This window comes from Photinus pyralis, unplaced genomic scaffold (genome assembly GCF_008802855.1).
Source record: "Photinus pyralis isolate 1611_PpyrPB1 unplaced genomic scaffold, Ppyr1.3 Ppyr1.4_LG4, whole genome shotgun sequence".
NCBI classification, from domain to species: Eukaryota; Metazoa; Arthropoda; class Insecta; order Coleoptera; family Lampyridae; genus Photinus; species Photinus pyralis.
The window spans coordinates 37,787,813-37,811,072 of record NW_022170511.1 but is presented as its reverse complement, the minus strand read 5'-3'; the positions used below and the strand labels follow the sequence as shown (position 1 = coordinate 37,811,072).

The following is a 23,260-nucleotide window of genomic DNA, read 5'->3' as shown; positions in this document are numbered from 1 at the left end:
ATTAACATTTTAGGGAATAATATTTCATCGTACGTAATGATTTAACGCTTTCACACAATAAAGTGTGTGCAAATCTCTGGCATAATTTTCAATATGGTTAACTTAATTACGAAACAACCTCCTCGGTAACCTTTTCTCTATAAGCACCTTAATTGAAGTCACATTTTAGTACCCTTCCTCGTTTGCATGCACAATGCGTATACCTCCACTGACCAATGCGTATTAGGATAGATTCCTTAATCACATTAGTCCTGCCGATAAGTAAATTATCCTCTCCTAGTGTCGGAGGCAAAGACCTACCTTGAATTAATTAAAATCAAAATTACCGAATAACAGAGACGTCTCTATTGTATTTTAACCAAAATAAAACTGCCCGCTGTTAATCTAAATAAAAACCTAATTAAGACTTGTCCTTAATTTGTCCTCGTGTGCACCGCGCTTTAGTGCTCAACAAATTTATTTTAAGCGAGATTGCGTTTTATGACCTTAAAGGGCTTTTAAAATATATAAATGATGTAAATTACGGTCATGTTATCTTTTAATTCATATTTCGCCCTACATTTTTAGATGACGGCCAAAGCCGATGCGATGAGTAAATAAACCATTTCTGTTTGAGCTAAGAACGAATTCAATTCAAAATTCCAATTACATTATCGGAGAACCACAGTTTGAAATATGTTATTGCCTTCGACAAAATTTAAGATTGTTTTCCCACATTGGTCAGCCAATATTTTGATTTTATTGCCGACTTTTCCATTCCCGGCGAAATATATTTTATTTCAAAGTTTTTACCCCGAGAAACCGTCGTTACGTTTAAACTTAAACGATTGCGGAATGAGAAAATTGTTTTATTATTGCTTTGTTGATTCATAAAGGTGAAGTTTTTTTTACTAAAATGCCTCCTTGTGATTTAAAACTCTGTAGTGTAATAGAATAAGGGGAGGCTTTTTTTGTTAGTTTATCGACTTAGTAGGCTTTTTCAATTACCTAATTACAAAGTTTTAACAAGTTTTGAAAGCAATTTCGTAGCTTTTTAAAAGATATTACTCTTTTAAGTAAATTTTCAAGTGACGGCCGACGTCATTAATTATACGAAGTACACTACTATGCATATTATTACCCAGTTGCAAAATTAAACGCCTCTTGAGCTTTTTTCTTGTTCATAACGCAGGAGAAAAGCGTAAATTTATTTTCGACTACCTACCTACACTATTCGCGTATCTGCATGTTTTATTAAAGTTACTTCCACCCAAACTGTCACAAGGCACAAAGAGGATATCACTTAGACATGCGAGCTGATCATTACTAGTAATGTCAAGTCTTAATGTTGTCAGCGAGTGTCATTCTTTTATAATTCCGTCAACACGAATTTCGTTCAATATTAGCAGACAAATGCTGTAAAATTAAATACTTGTGAATGCTAGGTATCGATTTATGATAGTCTCACCCGCACGAAACCCATAAAACTATGCCGACACGTCAGAGAACTTTGGTTAATTAATTTTTCGATCATTCTGCGCTCTTTCATTTCCCATCTTTCTTCTTAAGCCTCAAAGCATCATTATTAAGCGAATATAAATAAGGGGGTAATTTTGATTTATCAATGAAACACAAAGTTCAAATTGGAGGGGTTTCTTTACAATCTCTTCCTTCAATGGTCTTAATGATATACAACGCTTACAGTGAAAGGATGAGAATATTTAGGAAGAAATGTTCTGAAACCTTTAATAACCATCGCAAACAGTTAATGGGGGACTGCATACAAACCAGGTTATAGTTTAAGAAGGTACATACCGTTTCAGTTGCGGACTGCTTTGTGTGTATTTTAAGGGATGTCAATTGTCAGTGCCCTAAAATAAAATAAAAATACTTTTTGTGGTAGAATCAACTCATTAAGATGTGATATTACCCGTGTCAAAAACTGAATTCAAAATTTCCACAAGTATATTCTTGATTTAAATTGGGTTTGAATGCATAAAAAATATTGTTGCCTAAACTGCAGAGCGGGTCTCGATTTCTCTAGGTTGAAATAATACCGACACTACCCACAGTTCTCCGGTCAAAATCGACACAAAAAAGAACTAAATTCGCAAAACATGATCTATCTCTGATATTTTGGTATATGGTTTGGGCCCACTACCCAAGTTCTCTAAAAGTTTTAATATCTACGCAATAACGCCAGGAAAATTTGTATTCGTTTTTCTATTTCAAAATATGGCAACCCTCGACGTTACCCCTAAAAAAAGATTATTTCAACACATTTTAATAAACCCCGGCGTTATTGTCTAGCTAAAGCATTCGTCTTTCGCAGGAATATTCGATCCGTTCTTTATTTTCACTCAGAATTCAGACGTCGTGGAACGAAATCAAGCGTTTTCGGGCAACGGAACAGGTGTACTGTCCAGCCTTAAATGTGACAATTTGAACCCAACCGGAGCTCTGTAGGTTAATTAGTTACCGAATTATGGTCCCTTGAGGAAATTATGTCCAAAAAGTGAAATATGAGTTTTAGTTAGGTCCTCTTTAGACCGAAATTGTGGATAAACTTTTGATCATACGAGTAGAACTCCTAGAATACAGGTTGTAGACTTATCTTCAAATTAGGCGTTTTCGGATAAAATTCCCTGCTCGAAGATCAAATCCCTTCATATCTATCCTTAATTTATTTTGTGTTTTTTTGCAGGGTTTCCTCTATGTCGATGTGTCGATGGTATCCAAAACAGAACGACCCTCAGAGGCATCGCAAGAGGTTGTCTAAAGAAGGCGAAATAAAGCTCCAGAAAATATTGCTGCACTGGCACACCACTCCCGAGCTTCTGCCTAACGTACAAAAAAGGGAGAGTCGACAGATGGCGATTTTTTAACTTATTGTTACCAATGTGAAATCAGTTAGAAATCGGGATATCCATTTGGTTGGTTTTCAGAAGACAGATTGGGGATCCGAATGCAGTTTGTCAAGAGATTGGCCTTTTTCTATACGAATGGGTGTATTGGGTAGCACCCGGTTATTTCATTGGTTACTTACGAAGATTCCAACAGCTAATTTAATTTGAGTCATCCGTTTCTGCCTGGAGGTAAGGATTATCTCGAATTTGTGTTTGGCTGTTTCGGTGTTACATGTTAGGTGTACTCGTAGCAGTTCTTGTTCCGGAAGGATTCGTCGGAAGGGATTTTTGTTATACCGTACCACATGAGGATGTTAAACCTTGGGATCTGGATCTGCATGTCGCTGCATTCGTAGAAGGAAGCCGTGAAAATGATGGAGTAGCCACCGTCGTCAAGGAGCTGTCCGGCAGGACTTAATGAGACCAACGTTGAAGTCACTTAGAGGTGGATTCGGCGAACTCACTGCAGGTAAGTTTTGCCTTTTTTTGCTGATAACTTGCCGGTGTGCGATTCGAACTTTTGAACTTTTGACCGAGATTTGGAAGCACCACGTTACATTATTGTTAACCGCAATCCTTGCTGGTTCTTGTTCATGTCAAATTTAGGGGGGGGGGGGGCAATAACGTGCCAAATTTGATTACTTACCTATCGAGTCACTAACAAATCGAGTACAGATATTTGTGTGTGTGAGGGGCTCCTGATGGTGCCGCCTGAATATTTCAACAACTACAATCTGATTAGGAAGCGAGCTGGTGGCGCCCATCTTCACTTTTTTGGTCTTAGTGAACTTGAAGGTTGTAGTAGGTTCCGGTCAATGTGGAATCCATTCCGTCTCCACTGAGCTAGTTACAGGAGTGCGTTGCTGAACACCGAAATATAGAGAGGCGACATCGAGGGAACATAAGATAGGGTGGTAGCGCCTGCGACTTTATTTGTAGTTTTATTCTGGCATTGCAGTCGACGAAAAAAAAATTAACCTTTGAATTCTGGTCGTAGCGACCGTCTGAATTCAGAAGGGCGCGTTCTGCAAATCTGTAACAGACAATAACACAACCAAACAAACAAAGGAGGTATTGAATTGCGCTGCACATAAAATATTGCGAAATAGCAACGGCAACGTCTGATACGGAGGCAATCGTATATTAAACTATAATTAATACCCAATACGAATTAATGATTCGAATGACTTTACACTACCAAAAACAAAATGTTGATCAACCACAGGTTATCCCTACAATCTCGGTGTATAAAAGCATAAACGTGAGGTTTTCAAGAAAAGTACTTTACGATGCACGATTCCTCGTAGTTCTATCAAAATCGCAAAAAAATCTATATAAGGTAAAATCGTATTCGCATTAAAATGAAGCTATGCTGGTTAAGAAGTCAGCTATAGTACGAGGAGGCCATCAAGAACCAGGCGACGATTTTGAGTGTGTATATTTGATTCATTGATTGGTTACTATAATTTTGATTATTTATATTTATATTATACACTTCACCGTCTTTTAAATGATTACATGTCTTCTTTTACATTATCACACCAAAAAGGAAAAGAGCATTTATGGAAAAATGCGATTTTACCTTATATAGATTTTTTTTGAGAATTTAAGAGAACTACGAGTCCTAATTAAATTACCTCCAACTTCTATTCTACGAGATCTACTCGTAGGCTCAATTTTAGTCACAATTTCGGTCCAAACAAGGTCTAAAACTCCAATTTTCATTTATTGGAAAAAATGCCTATCTTCAAAGCGCGTTTCAGGTACAATGTTTTAATTAATTATTGGTCAGTGTAATTTTTAGTCTTTGGTAATATAAATTGTGAATTTCTATCAGTAATTAGGGGCTATTTTTGTATTTAATGAGTCTGAAATTCAAGGAAACTTTAAAATAGATTTGAGGCAGGAGGACAAATTAATGTGTTGTAACAGCCGTTATTGGACAAATTAATTTGCCAGGTTTAATAACATGACACCTGTATGATAAGCGCTACGCATATGAGAGCCTATTTGGCGATGTAGTTAACGTTTTGTTGTTTGTCGGTCAATAGCGAGGCGGAGTACATAGGCACGTACATGGAGTGGAGGTACGGATTGCTTAAATAAGTGAAGCATGCGGGGGTTGCTCGCATGATTCTTGCGTGTTTTCTAGTTGTTTTGATAGACGTAGGCGTAACCAGTGTCAAAGTTAAGTTCTGGCTCGTCGCGGTTTGGAAGTTTTGATAGGAATTGCCATAATGTTATCATCCAGTTTATAGTGTGTTACATTGATGTAAATTTTTAGAAGTACCGTGGTCCATGATAAGTACAGTTTACAAACAAATTGAAGTCGCAAGTGAACTGTCAATAATTAATATCAAAGCAAGAAAGTTCCAAGTTTTGCGTGTCTTGGAAAGAGAATTAAGCTCCGATTGAACTAATGTCCATAGTAATGGGCGAAATAATTTCTTCTTTGACAAGTATATGTTCTTACTATCTTCAACTTTAATTTACTAACCTCGTAACTGTCTGGAACAGTTGCAATCGAATTCCAATTTCTATTCAGATTAAAACACACGTACAACAGCATTTGGTGAATCCTTGTAGTTCGCTGAATGACATGAAACAGAATACTTAACGCAAATATTTGCCGCTAATTAGATCAACTGAGTGTCGGTGCTATTTATGTTACACTTTTGTATCGTAAATTCAAACCGTGTACGTAACAAATTTGAGGAATATAAGGACCTCTCACAATTTCTATTTATATGTAAACCCAGAAATGGAAATGTCAGAGAACACGTCCCATTCAATAACAAATCACAGCCGCAACCTCATTCAAATTGTAGCGTCATTAATAGACAACTCCTAAATTTGTGTTAGCGTGTAAATTAGCATAAGTTACCAACTTAATTGGCCCAACAACTTCGCGCCAAAACTTGAGAGTATGGAAACTTGAAGCTGTCATCGACTAGTGCTCGATAACCTGTTGACCATCACTTGTTAATTCCTGTTCCCGATCTTAACTGAGACATTACGATATCATTGTTCTTGAAAGATATTCAATATCAAAGACAAAGTATCCATTTCGTGACGTGACGTTTATGTTATGATTTCGTGACATATTATATGAGGGTGTGATATATGTTTGTGAAGTAATGGTGGCAACGAGAATGTCTTATAAATTTGACGTTCTTAAAAAAAACTTTGCTACATCCAAAAGATTTGTTTTAAAATGAAATAAAGAAGAAGAGAAATATGAGTACGATACATAATATAATAAGGGTAACGAGTTTTTCTTTTGGGCCATTTCTCTTATAAAAATTAGAGATTTCTTTTATCTCTGATTGCAATTCTGCGAGTTTGTACTTAATTTATAAACGAAATTTTGGAAAGAAATTTCGGCATGTAATTTAAAATTCCTTTCTTTCCTATATCGTTAACTTGTTAAATTCAGAATGCACACTTAAACTCGTTCCTATTCTATCGGCTCGTCCTCTAGTGTGAAGATAACGACGTTTCCGACATGATGACGGCAAACTAAGAGACGAATCGACAAGAAAACTCGGGGGTGAATTTAATCTACAGTCTCGTGTGTGTTTGCGGATTTTCAAGTAGTGTTTAGGTATTCTCTGTGGATCGGTCTGTCTCATCAGGGTGGAGAGGTCGTGTTTGTGATCATACAGGGATAACGAACCTTAAGATAAAGCTCTCGCGATAATGGAATTTTGTGGCTTTCATATAATTTATGACTGCTTTTACAAAAAATTACGAAGCCACTTCTCTTCCGAGACTTATTAGCGGAGGTTGGAGTCGATTTTGAAATATGCGCGCTCGTGGCTTCATCGGTTACATGCAGTTTCGTTTGATCTCCCCCTTTTGCCAGATTTTTCGGTGTTTAATCTCGGGCGACTTTGTCAACAGTTTTTAATCCTCCATCCTTCGAAAGTTTTGTCTCTGTTTAGCGAGGCATTCATTTGTAAGAGAATACGGTGGTGGTCGAGATCGAAACTGTACTCTAAAAAAAGGTTAACTTCATCAGTGTCACATTGCCGCTTTTTTGAAATGTAAAACGCTATGTTTCAGTTTCTGACTGTTTTTAATAACCTCAATTGTGTGGTTGATTTTTGTAGGTGTTCTTTGTGCTCTTGCATGGGATAACACTTTGATGTATCCTAAACCGTGCCATTCGTGAATTGTACTTTTTATTTTTAATAATTCCACGTACATATATGAGGAAAAAGAGTTACAACTGAAATGTTAATACTGGAATTAGTCCAGTCAAATTATCATAATACCTTGCATCAGATATGTCATCTCTAATTTTTCTTTTAAATTGTTAGGATGAATATGGATGTCAGAAAGTTTTCGACATTCAAAGACCTGTGCGAGCAACGCAGCACTCGAAAATACGCCATTTTTTCTATTATTTTTAGATTTTGTTTAGTTTTAGTTCTGAAGGATAGATTTTAAAGCAATTACTGTCGTAAACTTTTTTAAACTAGACAAAATTTGTGACAATTCAAGCCCTTAACCGGCTCTGTAAGTCTAGTTTTGGAGATAAAATTCGTAAATTCTTTAGTTTTAATCAAATTTGCCTTTTTTTCGCATAAAAACCTCATGAACATTTTTATAATTTTGTTCGTTTGGGAGGACTTTCTGGTGTAAAGTCTCCATAAATCCACACAGTGAGAGCTAGAATGTTGATATCCTCTGGATCCCCAGCATCTCCCAAGATAAGAAAGTTGTCATCTTCTTCTTCAGCAAGATCCACTACCTGTTGCATGGATTCCGAAATCTATGAATTTTTTCCTTGCTCGACCATTCAAAAGGGACACCGAATATAGAAGATCTGTGACAGTAGCAGAAAGCCTTACTCACAACACTATGGTTTTAATGAATATGGCATCATATAACCACGGACATTTTTCCACTAAAAGACAAAAATCAATATTTAGTTTGCTTTCATTATCCGCAATTTTTAGCACTTCTTCGACAACAAGTTTATTACGTCTCACGACTTACGGCAATTCTTCGTGCATATTTTGTAAGTTTACTTTCTGCGAAGAAAAAACGCAAATTTTGATAAAACTTGTAAAACTAATAAATTTACCAATAGTTGAAGCGCCGTATCTCGGAAACTATTAGACTTGCGGAGATCGTTAAAGGCTCAAATGGTCAGAAATCTAGTTCAAAAAAGTATACGACAATAATTGCATTAAAATCGGTTCTTCAGGAGTAAAACTTACAAGAACCAAAAAATGGTAAGAAAAATGACACATTTTCAAGTGCTGTGTCACTCGCACAGGTCTTTCAATGTCGAAAAGTTGGATTTTTCACATCCATATTCATCCTAACAATTTAATATAAAAATTAAAGATGACATATCTGATGTACGGAATGCCCATTTTTTGGTCTAATTTGACTGTACTAAATGTGATTTACAGAAAAGAATTTAGGAGGGTCTAGCGAAGTTAATCAATCGTTTTCTAAGATTTCTGATGAAACGTGCGTGTAAAACGAATAGTGGATTATTAGAACTTTAGTGTACTTGGAACGTCGCATGCAAACTATATAACAAAGATGACTGTCCCCATTATTATTAGATTTTCCTCTATTGCAACCTTCTCGGGATAGCATCATTCTTTATTACGTAGTCTATTAAAACTATACGACTGCTAATTAACCCTATTTACATGCGGAGAGCAGTAAAAATGGTCATTTCTTTAACAGTGGAGAATTGCGTAGCGGTGAGGGAATCGTGGGCATGCGGTGAAAGGTTAATTTTAACTGAAAAATTAGATTTGCACTTTAGACCTTTTGAGTAACTTCTCTGGTGACTTTTTGCGTTAGAATCGGCATTACTATCTTTTTAGTAATTTTTCTGGTGACTTTTTACCTTAGGATCGGCCCTACTAATGTCATCAATTGAATTTAAAATTAATAAAAAATAATGCGAAAGATTAAATTTAACCGGCGCTCCCAACTTTTGTAGAATTTTTTGATAAAATTTTAGATGATCCCATAGGAAGGAATTTTTTGTTTTTAATGTACACCATTTTTGTGACAGAAGTGTGACTCCTGATCATTTTTGCCTTGCAAACAAATGCGATTTTGCCCATGCATATCTTCAACGCGGTTTTCCCAAATAAGAGCTTTTCATTGAGGTGATATATGGGATGTGGTGCTATTTAAAATCGGTTACTGTTGTAGTCGAGATAAAATTATCAGTGGGAAACAAACGAAAATCACCGCCAAGTATCTCCTGTGAGATGGCCATATGTTTAGTACAAACTGCATGTTCGGTTTCTCAGCTGTTGAGTGTGGATCATTTGGTATGTGCCACCCTGTGTATATCCATTTCTGTTGTAACATTTTTTCTTAGTTTCCGTCATTTTACTTTTGTTTTCCAGCATTCTTTCACCACTTTCATCTCTTTTTCTCTTATCCTCAAGTGTCTCTATTCTAACCTTTTTTCACTATGCAGATTGGTGTTCTTCAATTTAGGCACAATACTCATTTGTAATACTTTTTCGTGTAAATTATAGCTCCTCTCATCCTTTCATCCTCACATCTCTCAATACCCCTCCCTTATTATTGCGATTGCTGCATTATTACTTAATATGTTATCTACGCGTTGTGACTGTTGATGAAGCCTTAACTCGTTCTCAAAATTATCTGGGGCAACTGACTATTAGACAATCTATTTCGGGAATTATATTGTAAAACAGCCTGGTCTTCCCATTAAAATGACACGATATTTCATAAAAATCTCTTACTTTTCATTTTAAAAAATGCTCAAGGGGTCTTGATCCTTTATTTCAGTCTCAGTCAATCTTAAATCTCAAATCAATTTTTTTGGTGTCGCCAATAGAAAGCTCAAGCTATGAGCCCTAAAAATTGGGTACTCTTTTGTGGAGGGTTTTTAGCAAAATACACCAAAATGGGGGCGTCCTTAGTGGGCACCGACAAAGGGAATGTGGTAGCTCTCGACAAAATCTGGCTGATGGTCACACTCCAAACGCGAATTGCGAATGAACAGGACGTAGGAAATGCGACAGAGGGACTATAGGTAGTAACTGGGGCAAGTTCTGACTGATGATAGAGTCAAAACTTTCTAATAGAATACTAAAAATGCGCCGAAGGCCCTTCTATCTGACACGAGAATTTTAATAATGTTATTAGATATATGTTTCATCCTGTATAATATTTTTAGAAATGTGCGTACCAACAATCTGGTTGCCATACATTTTTTTATTGTGTAAAGTTTTACAAGTAGTACAGTACAATTGACCCTAAAATAGGGATACCTCAAAATTACCTAGGGAAATTGTTCTAAACCCTTAACACATAGTCTTGAAAAGGACTAATCTGAGTTTGTACCCCTCGAGGGATTACGCATTACCTTTGGTGCCCCAAAAACTACGAAATTACCGGACTTTCTTGAGTTTTTCAACGCATCCTAACGAAAACCTTACCAAAAGACAAATTAAAGAGTCGATTTACCCTCCCAACATTAAAATTATCCTAATAAATGTTAAAATTTTCTCGGTCTCCTTGATGTGGTTGGACCCTCATCCTGCTCTACCCCATCATCTTCTGGGTCATTTTCCATTTCCTCCATCAATTTGTTATTCTCCTCTTTTTCTTCCAATGGATGAGAGGTGGTGTAAGCTTCTTTCTCAACAGGGTGCACGCCTGGCCCTTACAAATCAGGAAGATTATCGAACATTTAACTACTGCATCAGGAGGTTGGGCAATATCCCGCAATGGCGAGTTGCTCTCCAGGGCTTCATCTTTCCCTGCCGAAAAAATGCCGATGTGATGTCGCATCTACTGATGGCATGGAGGAAGAGAAAGTGCTTCTTAATGGTGATGGAGTGTTTCAGCAGCCCTGGAAAGAATAAAGTGATGGACGAGGAGCCCTTTCCTGGCTTCAGCAGGTAGATGTTGTTGCATAAGGAGGGAGGCATTGCAGTAAGAAGTATGAGCAGGCCTGTATAACCTCTCACAATTGCACAATACGTTATTCATTAGCTCTTGTTATAAATTCCCTGACGATGAGAGTGTCCAATTTTTCAACAGCTTGATGAACTGTGGAGTCCTCTGATGTCAGCTAATTAATTTGTCTCTGGTTTGGTTAGGATGCGTTGTTAAGAAGTTATAAGTGAAAAACTGAAGAAAGTCATAAAATTTCGACGTTTTTCAGGTACCAAAATGTCCCAACTTCTGGAGGGGTACAAACTCAGATTACTATCTTAAGGTTTTAGAACGATTTCCAGCTTTCCTTTGGTCACTTTGAAGTTCTCTCAGTATTTTACTGAACTACAGGTAATAGCCGGTCGTTTGTACCGTTTTGCAAATAGATATTGGTAACGAAATGTCTCAGAGAGAGTTTCAGTACCAAATCCGTATATTGCATTTCAATATATTGAGGACCCTAGCGGATTTTAAAGATCTTAAACACAAATCCAAACAATTTCGAACGTCCTAAAAACTCATCATGGCAATAAAGCCTCTTAAAGGCTACTAGAATTAGTAATTAAGTCCTTTAGAAACTTAGGGACAAGGGACATTTGAAATTAGTAGTCCCGAAGATACTTAAATGTCCTTAAAAGCTCTTAAAGCTATTACATTTGAAGATTCATTTCTTCTAGTCCTGATATATTTACAACTAAAAACAAGTATAAATTAGTTGGGTTATAAGGTTATTATTTGCTATATTTATTGATATTTACTTTTTGCTAGATGAAGCGGGAACACACATTTAAATGCCGCTAATCTAAGCTATATATAAATATATAAATATTGTTTGTCTTTTGCAGGTACTTTCCTAAAACATTTTCGACTTCTCGACTTCCTAATATCTTTTTTTGTGACAATCCGCTCTTGAGATATAGGGAATTATAACCGATCCCGGTAAGGGGTTGAGAAGAAGGATTATGGTTTGTAGAAATTAATTCCTTTCATTGAAACCTTTCATTAGAGTACCATGAAGGATACAACCTGTCCCTTCCAAACTCGTATTTTGATAAGGGGTCAAAAAGAAGGGCGGTAGTTGATAGAGAATAGTTCTTTTGGTTGAGACCCTTCATTATAATATCGTACAAACCAATTCATTTCGATGGGCGATTCATTAGAGTACCATGAAGGGAGAACGGGTGTTCGCCCCCTATTTTGAGAAGTTTTGCTTGGTGCCACTAAAGACATGCGTAACTGCGATCAATTGGTTGTCGCAAGTTATGGGATGAGGGAGGGGGACTACGTACAAATTATTGTTGGCGTTTTGTCCGTCCGTCGGTGTCTGTCCATCCGGACCCACTACTACGGCTTTGAACTACTTTATGGGGAATGGTCCTAGAGTCCTGGAATTTTTGCAATAGCCTATACATTGAAGGTGTGCCAGACAACATCACATTTCGTTAACTTAAGGGGGGGGCATGAATTATTTCATGAGATGCTGTTTTTGAAAGTAAAGCGTGCCTAACTTTTGCATGCAACAACCAATTCATCTCATTTAGTGGTACCACGTAAAACTTTTGGAAATGTGGAGGGGGAACTCACGTTCTAACCTCCAAACTTTCACTTTAATGAAAGGTCTCAAGGAAAGAAATCAATTTCTAGCAGTCATAGCCTTGGTGCATGAGACCTTTCCTCACACTAAACAATACTGAGAAGCAATGTCGAATTAATTCTATTAGTTAATTAGTTCTAGCAATAATTTTGCTATACACTTTCTCTGCACTTTAACCACTTGTTTGAATATTCTCTAGGAGATATTTAGACTTTCTTCATTGGATTTAAGAGGTTCTCTAAACATTCTCCAAATTGTTCAGTAATTTTTCAATTGCTGAAATACGAGTATTTCTCTAATATAACGTGTAGGGATTTAACAGAATTTCTTTGTAGACTGTCCAATCCTTAGAAATGACACTATTCTTTTCGAGACTCTCACTAAAGAGCTTTAAAAATTCCGGACCATCCACGTTTTTTAAAGTTTGATCCTTGAAGAATACATTGGATTCCTTGCAGTGGTATCATCCAAACTTAATAAATGTAGTTAATTTCAGAAATTTTTAAGGTGTGGTAATTCCAACCATAAGCCTTTACCATCCCATATTCTGACCACAGACTGAAAGGTTCTGTTTGTTTAATTCTTTTCGAAAAGTACCCTTGTGCCGAAATAACTATTTGCAATTATTATTTTTAAGAAAATAAGAAATGCATTTCACAAGAAATTTTGAACCGTACATGTGGACAGTCATACTGCAGTCGGTAACTTCAGTAGTCTCGGTTACTACTTCTTTCTAACAAAGAAAGACCATAAATATTTATTGTCTTAACTTCATTACACAATCTAAATCGTATTACATTATTTATTGCCGTTCACGGTAGGTAATTGTAATCCTAATCTTAATATCAAAAATTTATTGCACTCATTGACAAGATACTAAAAACTGTAAGTAATATTATATTATGCCAAGATAACGACTACGATATGGCGTTAAGTTTTACTGCCGCTTTAGCCTTTATAGCAGCATTTCGTCCTTTTTTTTAGTTCTTAAAATTTAATATCTATAACACTCCAATCGCAAAATCCATAACGTTGACAAGAAAGACAACAGTATTTGATATATATCTCACGGCTAATGTACTTTTAGAGGCGTTATTGGTGTATTTTACGGCATCGCCGGAGATTCTAGCGCAAAGAGGTGTATTGATAGTGCCCTACAGGTATACGGCTCGTATGTTGCGAAAGTCATTTACAGCTCGTCCTGTGTATTCGAAATTGTGTGGATACATACTTCAGTTACTCAAACAGTTTTCACGTCAATATCCTTAATAGCTTAACAGATCTGCTGTAAATAAAATTTAATGCAATATGGATTGCACGTGTCAGTTGCAGGCACTCTGCATTAAATCCAGTGTTACTTTGCGCTATTTTTCAAAATCGTCCCTCACTGATGTGCAACAAATAATTAAACATACAACAAATCCTGTCCTTAAATATAACTGGAAACCCCGAATAAGGTTGCCTCCCCCAGAGATAACCCCAAAATGATACTTTCGAATAATTAATCTTACATTTTCATACACGTTCGTCCTTTACTGTCTTAATAATTTTAATAAAACGAATATAATTCTAATTCACTCAGTGTCGCGGCATTCGTGCTTAACCCACATTTGCAAGAGAGAGGATTCCACTTTATTCGTTAAGATAACTGCCATTTTCAGAAAGTTAACAACCGACGAGTTGGGCGTCTTATAGCTGTTATCCGGGAATTATGCAAATTGTATTCCTGTACTGCGAATTGAAAACTCGTTATGTTTTCTTTACACTTTTTTGTATACTATTATTATGAATTTGGTATATTTTCATATTTTTCTACAAATAGAACACCCATTTAATTTGCAAATTTATTGTCAATTCATCAATCAAGAGTTTCAATTTAAATTAGCAAATACTATGTACGGTATATAAGTATCTATTGCAGACCTTGTACAATGCACATCCACAACCCCAAAATTGATATGGCCATTCTACATAAAACCTGAACGCATCCTTGATGGCGACCCAAAATTTAAATTGAATAGGTAGGCCCTGCGATGTATCAGAAACCTCAAATTTAACGTGAAGGTTATCTACCAAAAAACCTTAATTTGCGTTATTTTTTATGAGCAAAATAACGTTTTCTACAGATAACCTGTACGTTAAGTTTAACGTTAGTGAGGAGCCTTAAATAAATAGTATAAAAATACCTTAAAAATTGGAACACGACTCTCTCTTTGACTTGTATTATTTAAAATTGCATGATATGAAATGGTGGATGAAATATATGTATCTAATATAATAGTCCAGGAAACGAAACATAAAATAGTACAGAATCTAGCTTAACTTACCCTTCACTTCAAAATCTATATTATTCCGAGGGGTGTTCTTTATTTTTTACCAAACCCTAGGAAACTAATAGTTGAGTAAAGCTTGGCTCAGATGAGTTGAATAACGGTTGTTAGATGCTTTGGAACAATATTAACAATCGACCCAGCTCGTTCATGATTGTGGACTGTCTGGCCATCCGTCGGTTCGTCCGTCTGTGTACATGATAACTATTTGGAATTCTGTTTTCAGAATAAGTAGACAATGGTCAAGGGACTAATTGATTAAATTTTCGTCATTTGGACTTTCTGGTTATAATAACTCCTTTATTGTTTATGATAGAAGGTTCATTAAAACCATTTGTTAGGTTTTTGCAAGAGCTATAATGCTATTTACATTAGATGGCTTTAAAACTCTTAGTTTTAAAAGGGGGTGAGCTTAAAGAGCTCAAACAAGGTAGTGCTCGCATATAAACACACGTTTTAACCGTCCATATTTCACTTAAATTTTGCCTAAAATTTCCGGGGAGCAAAATGTTTGGAATTAAAATAGCTATAATTTGCCATTTGGTATTGTAATATTTTTACGTGTCTCTAGTTTTTGGAAGTATTGTGAACATTTTTCAAAAAATTGCAGAATTCGTTTTTTACTTTTAGCTCCAATTATTCCAAAATTAAGTTTCTAAACCGCTAAGACTTCTAGATTGTTTAATAATACACAAATAAGGAAAGCTGAAAAAGGGTAACGACTAATTTTAATTGAGTGGTATTAGAGGGTTGTTATTTTTACTTTGCCGATGAAAAAACAGGGATCGAGGGCATCGACCTTATTTTCATCATAACTCGCTGAATCTTTTTGCTAAAGACTTTTTTTTTAAACCACCACATTGATACATGTTAAATACAAAAAGGATGTGCCTTGATAAGTTCTATAAAAAACTCTTATACACTTTTTGGGTCGGGTTCAAGAGAGGGCACATTTTCTAAATGTACTACTCCTATAGGAAAGTCGAGTCAGAAGTTTATCTGACTACTTTCAAATACTTTTAATTACCTTTTATATGGAAAATTCCGAAAAATGTAGAAGAAATTTTAAACATGTTCCACCCCTAAGGTTTTTTGTCAACAAGTAAACTGGAGCTAGGTTTTATAAAAACAAAAAAATATTAGAAAGTGAGATCTTTTGGTGGATGACAAATTTACATCATATGTCGAACCTCATACGCTAAGATAATTTCTCGCTTGGAATTTTCAACGATGCCTCACCTTCTGGAACGTAAAAATACAATCCTACAATGGTGGACCGAAAACGAAATAGCGCATTGAAGGGAATACTATTTGTTGTTACTGAAAAGCACAGCATTCTAGTAGGTTGTAAGAACATTACGACCACTTTTGGGTGAATATGAAATACTTAGCTAGATAAAGAAATATAGGAGTTGTTGTAATGGCCTAGCGTATTATAAACGATTTAATTTCTCTTTACCTTCTACAGTAGGGTAGAATTTGAAATTGACAGTGTAACTTCAAGGTTGAATTTCGTTGACCGTATATATGTATGTATTAAAATACATAAGATTAATTTAGCATGAGGTAAGCACATGAATTGAAATTATATCGCGACAATTATGACTCACGAAGTAGGGAAAGTAAAGAAGGCATTCGCTCCGTAACCGCAGTCGCGTAAACGTAAACGTCTGAACTTTGCAATTTTATACTTAACATTTAGTGACTTGAATTTGTGATTTAAGGGCAGATGGTCCTAAAAGACGTAAGAGTGTAGTGCAGTAAAAAAGTGTGTTTTCGCCGAGAAATAACTAAGCATTAATAAATTTGCGTTAGAAGACGAAATGAAAATAATGAAATAAGCTAGCGTTGTTTTTTTTTAAATCTTACGATTGTTCTTTTCACAGGTCCGCGGTTATTTTCACCGACCAGCGTTAAATTTTGGAGTTTACGATACTAAGCGAATTTGGGGAGGTGAGAGGAGTACGATTCCAACTGAAATTAAGTCCCACGCCATCACTAGCGGACTGCAAGTCGATCTGAAATAGCGACAGTAAGGCGAAGGCCTTCAGGCATTATTCACTTCTTTGCATTCTGAGCTCTGCGGCTTGAGTTTTCTTTTGTTTGCAGATTTTATGGAAGTGAGGGAACTGAGTTCACTTCTCTGGATGAGATCTCCTTTTAAATGGAGGTAAGCGTTGCCTTTCTTATGTTTTACTTGTATTTGGCCATATGTACGCATTTATGTCCGGAACATCAGTTTATTTGTGGAGACTTATATGTTAAAATTCAGTAGTCAATTCAATCGATTATTTTTGATTGGGGGTTAATCGAACTGGGAGATTTCAATTGTAAAGACAAGTTACTAAGATTTTGGGGTAACATAATTTTGGAGTATTTTGAATATTTGTGTACGATATCCCATTGAGGGCGTTTATTTTTAATTGAATATTTATTTGACAATACACCAGCATTTATCGTGGTACTTAAATTGGCTTGTACTTTTCTGATCCCCTTGTATCTTCCCAACTTCACACGGGGAGATGCAAGCTAGAAATTGAGTGGCGCTCAACCTTGGTAACTGCAACGAAGATTCCGAATATCATTTTACCCAGAACAAACTACCGCTGTAGAAGATTCTCAAGCTCTCATTTTGTGTTTTACCCTGAGACCGTTTATGCGGTGGGTTTGAAAAATTGGAGCACCAACTCAACTACCCGTTATAATACTTACGTTCATATCACGTGTGGGATGGCTTGACAAAGAGCCCGAATTTGAGGCGCGTGTCGCCCCTCCTATCGTAATCCATAATCCACTTGAGCAATACAAAAAATTGAGCTTCAGGCATAAATCTAAATATCAATTACTCCATAAAACTAAAACGAATTTCCCTAAAAAAATATATTAGTGAAAAACTAAATGAATAATCCAAGAAATCCCTTCCGTCTTTTCAGCTTAGATGACATTATACTTGATCGTAAAAATAGAAATTTAATTTCGTTACATTTTAAAAGTAAATGAAAGGGATGTAGCTTTATTGATTAAGTAAAATACCTCTTGCATAACAATTAGATTCCAAAGGTCTTTAAAGTTCGCGTTTTCGAATTTGAACTCCCTTCCAATTTAGATAGGGTCTCACTAGTTCCACTATTTGTTGGACAGACACGTTAGAAGAAAATATTTCCCCGATCCTTATACGGATGAATAAAAAATTTTAAATTTGCTTTTGGAAAGAGAATCCTTAGCCGTTTAAACATGATTGCGAGGATTTAAAGCCGCGCGGCGAAGTTCATTCATTCGAAAATTTCAGGCTATTTAAAATAAGTTTTATTTTCTTTTAATCAATCCAAATTCAGCAGTTCTATATATTGCGGGAAGTAATCAAATTTTCAGCTAAAATTCACGCGTGCTTTGTATAATCTGAATATACGGATACACGGATGTAGGATTTTCTGTTGTTTAACTAAATTTATTCAGATTGTTGTTTTTCAGCCTTGTAGTCGATAGAAAATTGTAAACTTAATTGTCGTTGAAGATCCTTTTGGGGTAATACGTCCAATTTATTTATAATTAAATAGTCTATCCATGTATTCATTTCTGTGAGCCTCGGTCTAACTCAACTAGCACAAAAGGCATTGGATAATCTTTCACAAGCTGTCGTGGCAAGAAAATCATAGGCTTCTAAGGGACAATAAACGAATCTTACAACAAAGGTGTCTTAGGGCAAGGGTGGGGCTTTAATATAGCTGAGCAAAAAGTCTATGAGATAACCTTACACAATTATCCTCAAGCAAGGGGAACAACCCCTTAGTGTACAAACACCGTTCGCTTCCTATTGATGGTATTTAACAATTATTTTATTTTATATTTTATATTTATTTTTTATATCTAAGGTAATCGAAACGAAAGTACGATGGGAAACAAAAGAAAGCTCAAAAACTTTGAGTAAAGGTAAAACTTGAGCGAAGGTAAAGCCCTCGTATTGTTCATATGCAAATATAAATCCGTACAAACGATTCAATGGAGCCACCACAGAGACATCAAAAAGAAAGAGAAACCACTCCAAAGATAATTATAGTGAAGTCAAAGCACTAATCTCTTAAGTCAGAAAAGTAATGGCGTACCAAGCGAAATCATTTGCATGTAACCAAGGCGAAAACAGAACGTACACTGAAGAGGAACTCTAGCAACAAGACAAAGAACTAGGTAAAAGAGACCTCTAACACTAACAGGACGGTAAAATAAAAAATTATAGTTAATAAGAAACCCATATTCAGATAATAACCAATTTACTACAGGAACAAAAGTTTCAGACTTGATTTCCTGAACAAAATTTTTAATCTTAATATAAGAACCTCCTTTTTCTGGATTAACTCCCTTGGTTTAAGGGCTTGAAACCCCCTCCTTTTCAATTTTTGTATTTAAATTTAGGAAATTTGGTTTCTTCATTGAGCCCTAACGACTGGCTTTGGCAGGAACCATGTATTTACTAACCTGCCAACCTGTAAACGATTTTCAAAATCTCAATGTAAAATGGTCATAAACGGTATGGTGCCCTATACAGTAATCGCGTGAATTTAAACATCTTGAAAATAGACTTCCACAATTTTACTCAAAATTTTCGTTCGGAATATCTTTGAAATGTTGACAATAGAAAATATTTATAATCTTCCTTTACAGGTATTTCACAATTTCTAGAAGCCTTAAAACACTCAAAACCGAAATTTTGTAATCGTGCAATTGGCAAATCATGTAGGTACTGGTAATTTTGAAACCTTGGTGTCCTTCGACCACATTCACTTCAGATATTAGAATTTTCAAAGAAAAGGTTTTTATGTTTGCTTCAAGGATTGTATTGTTTGCATAAGTGTTTAATTGGAAAAAATTTTGAATTTTTTCGTCTAACTTAAAATGTAAAACTAGATTGCAGTGCAAGTATGTGAATAATAAACAAGTTTGAGTTGCGCATAATCGGCAGTTTTGAAAAGTAATGGTTGCGCGGGGAAACATTAGAATAGCATTCGCTCTGTAACCGCGGCCACGTAAAGAAGTATCCTGAAAAATTTTCCTTTCGGCGAGAAGTAACAAAGTTGTGTAAGAAGAATTACATCAGCCCCAAAATACAGCATTCCATTTCAGGATCTACGACAGAAGCTCGCGTTTTGTTTCCACCAGCCAGCGTTTTTTCGTTAACCCAGCCTGCGCTTGTTTTAACCAGCCCGCGGTTATTTTTCACCGGCTAGCATTAAATTTTGAAGAATTTCTACAAAGAAGACATCCATCCACAATCGAGAGAAAGCAGTATAGATCGCCCACTGTCCGAAACCACTACGTAAAGTCCAGCAGAGAGCAAAACGGGAGAACTTTGCTTAAGTCAGCGACTGGCTTCGGCTGCATTTGGAACAAAGGTACGGATTATTTTTCTTTACGTTCTGCATGCAAATGAGTCATTTTTAACGCGTTTGTACTCGTGTGTCGTCCTTTTAACTATTAAAATTACATTTTTACATGGACATAATCATTACATTTTTAAGATAGGGTTATTCAGATGTAGGGGTATTTTAATTAATAATTTTTAGTGTCTATACGAAATTTCCCAAAATCAATGTTAAATGCATTTCAATTTTTAAATCACTTTTGGAATTATTGTTGTTCTACAAGGAGATATTTGTTGCAAAGAGGATTACATAAACTCTCCAAAACATTTGGAGTATAGCATTATCAATCAGTATTTTTCCAAATTTTTGAAAGCGGAACGAATTGAGTTATTTCCTAATTTTATATCATCTTGAGGTAGCTGAAAGTAAAAGTACCAAAAAGGTAAGTTCCAAAGGTATTTAAACATAACAAAACGAAGAGATTACCAGGAAAAATTACAACACGAACCAGAGAAAATGTTCAACCCTCCGCAAAATACCAATACAAATTTACACCCTTACTCGTGTCAGAATTACCGAACCACCCTTTATTTGTAACGATCCGTTCCAGTAAATAATATTTGTGTTAAAATTTATTTCTAAAAAAATTGTTGGAAATTTGACAGATGTTTAAATCGAATTTTAAAAAATGCAAAATTGCTCTTCCGGATTCTTTTGCGATTGCTTATCTATTACTTCGATTGCCTTATTTATAATAATAATAATAACGTATATTGTGTAAATAAAACATTCAAAGTTTCCGAAAACAATTCACCCTATGTAAAGTTATAGCAAGAGATAAAAATGTAACCACACTAGGGCAAAGCAATATTCTTTATTTGGATATTGGTTTTTACCTTTGTTCCATTTGATTAATTTACACAAATTAAAAGACAGTTTTTACTACAAACAAAACAGTTTGTCATAGACCATACTATTTTCCCCTTATGTAATTTAAATCTCGTGTCATACTGTGAAAGAGAGGCAAACTAATTGAAGCTTCACAAAAGGCATTAGAAAGAACTCAGTGGAACTGTAAAATCGTATTTTGATACGTTTATTGTTACTGTATGTTTATAAATGACTTTTTCACCCAAACTCTAAACAGAGCCACTGAAATTATTATTCCGGCAGAAACTTCTCGGGGTAAAAAGTTTAAATTTTATTACGTACACCTACCCATATTATCAAGTTATTACCAACACAAAGTTACATATTTTAATTCTCACGCTTCGAACATTGTTATACGTTCCCTATTATCGGGAAAACTGTTTTACTACATTAAATTTAGTTAAGAGTTTACACACAACATATGCTAAACACGTCAGTTAATTAAATTTGGATATAGCATTTTAAATGATGTCATACGACACGTTTCCATTAAAAGCGTAATTAATGAACTTTTGCTGTGTAGAAAATGGGGGTTGGCATAAAAGAAATTGTTATGCACAAATTCACTTTAAATATAACGCCAATATTGTGTGTCGCACTTCTTAATTAACTTTTTATGGTGTAACTTTATCTAAGAGAATGGCATTGCTTTAGCACGATACAAGTTAAGAAAATTCTCTTATCCGCACGAAGTTTAACTTGTTATCTTTAACCGTTTTTCTTATACACGACCTTTCTAATTAAGTTAAAAGAAATTCATTAAACACCGACCAGACTCACTTTGTTGTACTCTCTTTGGCCTTTCCGTTCACGAAAAATCGCCTAATTACATTTCACCTCTATCAGTTCAAAAAGTCAATATGCAAATTAAAAAATTTTGGTTCTTTATCGCGAACGTTTCGCCGAAAAGTAAGTTATTTGCATGTTAATCTATCCAAATAAAATGTAACGGGGTTATAATTTACTTAAGTTGGAACTCTGCGGTTCCAGAATGATTTCATAAAGGCCGTCTAAGTAATTTTCGGTGTATATTCAGGTTATATTCAGTACAAAACTATTGTTCTGGCAATTTCGGCGCCCTAGGGACGTACTTTTGAATTGAAATGGGATCCAAACTTATTGAATTATCTTTCTTAACGGCGGGGCCGTTATCAAGAGTTTTGGTATGCCCTCTCTGATTTTCCGTTATTATTTGTACGAGGTGAAAATCGACTTCATGTAAGATTTCAAACGCAGTCCCAAGGCACAGCGTATTTTACATCCGAACGACCCTTGGTGAGGTAATCGCGTGCAAAACTCTACATCCTCGAGACCAAATTTCTTCTTTGGACGAAATGCTGAAAAACCCTATCCAAAAACGTAGGCTCCAGGTAAACTCCTGACTTGACCTGACCGACTACTTATAATAACAGGCAGAGTACATTTAAAAAAAGTCCTCTGCCAGTCTGGCTACTTTATTTTATATTGGACCTAACGCAAAAGAGCTCATCAAGAAACATTTTTTTGTGCTTACTTTTCCAGAAAAATGCAAATTTAAGAAAATAAACTAAAAATTTCAATTTCCAATTCCAAAAAAAACTGTAATGAACTTTTTTGTAGTTTTCAATGCCACATCAGCCAATTCGTTCGAAAAAACTCTAAAAAAAATTTCCGAGCCGTTATGGCTCATTTAAACATTTGACACGCTCAACAACCATGAAGACGGTTACGGATCCAAACCAAAATAGGACGTTTGCGATTCGTGTCTGTGTATTTCAAAACGTCCAGAAAACGCAATATTGGCATATCGAAAATGTATCACAATTACAATACTTTCCTTTATGGAAACGAAAACGATAACTCGACTGGTTTATTGGAGCTGATTTTGTCACTTTTTTTTAAAGGACTCCGAAATCCGAATTCTGCGCACCTTAAATTAACCACCCTGTATAAGTATAAAAACTATAAATATGATCAAGTCACCGGCATCTGTTACCGGTTATCTATAATGTTACAATATATTATTCTCAAACTTAAATCATTTGCAATAGAATCTCCTGTAAGTGCGGTTGTATGTGATCAATTCGTGTGCAGCAGACTCCATGTGATAAACCTTTATGTGATAAGCCTTTTTACGCATCTTCTGAGTGATTCATTTAAGTGTGAATGAACTGCACCTTCTAAAGTTTCCATACTTTATTAATTTAGATGCCTACTGCATTTAAA

General features: G+C 35.5%; 1 long non-coding RNA gene across 7 annotated transcripts in view; it reads left to right on the top strand.

Annotated features, from left to right (window-relative positions):
* LOC116169928 overlaps positions 1-23,260 on the top strand; it is a 74,457-nt gene that overhangs the window by 49,685 nt on the left and 1,512 nt on the right. For 2 of the 7 annotated variants that reach the window (XR_004145120.1, XR_004145121.1), the window contains exons 4-7: positions 2,684-3,074; positions 3,137-3,354; positions 16,655-19,841; positions 19,887-20,155. This is a non-coding gene — a long non-coding RNA (uncharacterized LOC116169928). The remainder of the gene's footprint in view (positions 1-2,683; positions 3,075-3,136; positions 3,355-16,654; positions 19,842-19,886; positions 20,156-23,260) is intronic. The other 5 variants (XR_004145125.1, XR_004145122.1, XR_004145124.1 and 2 more) reach the window with 5 other exon arrangements.